Here is a 1,761-nt window from a genome sequence, read left to right as displayed (position 1 = left end):
ATGCCAGTATGTCTTTCCTTATAGAGGGGCCTCAAAACTTCACAATTTTCCAGCTGTGTACCAACTAGTGCCTTATACAGTTTTAGCAAAAAGAGCTTGCTGGTCACTTGCAGGCTTATTACTGGAACTTTACCTGTGCCTTTTGCACAGATTAATTAATTAGTTAAGCCACTTTAGATAATTACCAACTAAACCTCAACATTTACATTTCCTTCCAAAGGCAAAGCAAATGGCTGTAAACAACAGGAAACACCATTAAAGCTTCAATTATGGCATCAAGCAAACAGAAATCACAAGTTAAAGGTCAAGTCTCTCAGCAGTCAGCAGCATACCATGAATTTGCTCATAAATCCTGCACCATTCGCAGTGAGTAGCTGTGGGATAGTTAGAAATAGACTATCAGAAAACATGGAAACAAATAGCATTCTATTCCATCTGTCAACAGAGGATTTTCATTCGGAAAGTGCTCCAGAACCAGCAACAAGTCAAAACTTGGACAATACTTCTAATTTTTAAATAGAGCAGCTCAGTTCTGGCTTGCAAGATACGAATAAATTGTTGCTACATCAGGTTTGCAGACCATTAATGAAATGCATTTTTATACATTAGAGATGATGCATTAGCTTTTAATATCAAAACATTTAGAAGTACAAAGTCAATCAAATTTTTGGTATTTACACGAAACAAGATACAGTCCGTAGCTAAGTGACTTTTACATTTTTCTTCATATCTTTCAAGGATAGTAACTAAACCAATAAACAACTCAAGAGTAATCAGATGCTGCTTGGCCTGCTGTGTTCATCCAGCCCTGCACCTTGTTGTCTCAAGAGTAATCAGACTGTGGTCTAGAAGAGACTGGTTAGTACTGATCACAAGAAATGGGATAAGGCCAGATATATCTTACAAATTTCTCAATTCTACAGTGTCTATTGCAGTTTTATTTAAATTTTCTCTAAATCTGCAATAGTATACACGAGAACTTAGGCAATCATTATTACTGCTCTTAAAGCAGTTTAACTAAGATCAAATAGCATAAACATAAATACTTGTTAACCACGGGCAGTGTTCCATATCTTACAGTGACTCTTTTCCTCACTGCTCCATGAAGGTTGACAAATTTTATCTGGCCTTATCTGAACGAGTAATTATGATTTCTGTATTGTTAGCTCATGTGTAGTTTTTGACCACCTTGCCAATTTATTCCAAGTGCTCCAAATCCCTGCCATAGACACTAATCTTGCTGTTTAAATTAAAACTTAAAATAAAAGCACTCCAGAGTAGTCATCAGGTTGAACTGGTTTTATGCACACTCCTTTTGAGTTTCTGGTATTTGCATTGAATCAGGCAAAAATTTCCATTTCACTTACTTAACGTCGTCAATAATGTGAACAGGCAATGGCCTAGTGACACCATCCCTAGATATTAATTCAGAGACGTTGGTATTGGTCTGGGGACCCAAGTATGAATCACACCTCAGCGAACGGCCGAATTTGATTTTGATAAAAATTTGGAATTAACTTTCTAATGACGATCACAAAACCATTGCTAATTGTTGGGAGAAACAAAACATCTGGCTCATTAATGCCCTTTAGGGAAGGGAACTGCCTGATCTGGACTACACGTGACTCCAGATGCAAAGCAAGGTGGTTGACACTTGACTGCTCCCTAGGCAATTAAGGATCAGCAATAAATGTTGGCCTAGCTAGTGATACCCACATCGTTTGAATGAAGAAAGAAAAGTTAAATGGTCTTCCTGTCCGT

This window comes from Rhincodon typus, chromosome 18 (assembly GCF_021869965.1).
Source record: "Rhincodon typus isolate 14 chromosome 18, sRhiTyp1.1, whole genome shotgun sequence".
Lineage (NCBI taxonomy): Eukaryota > Metazoa > Chordata > Chondrichthyes > Orectolobiformes > Rhincodontidae > Rhincodon > Rhincodon typus.
Note: the sequence above shows the minus strand (reverse complement) of the source record.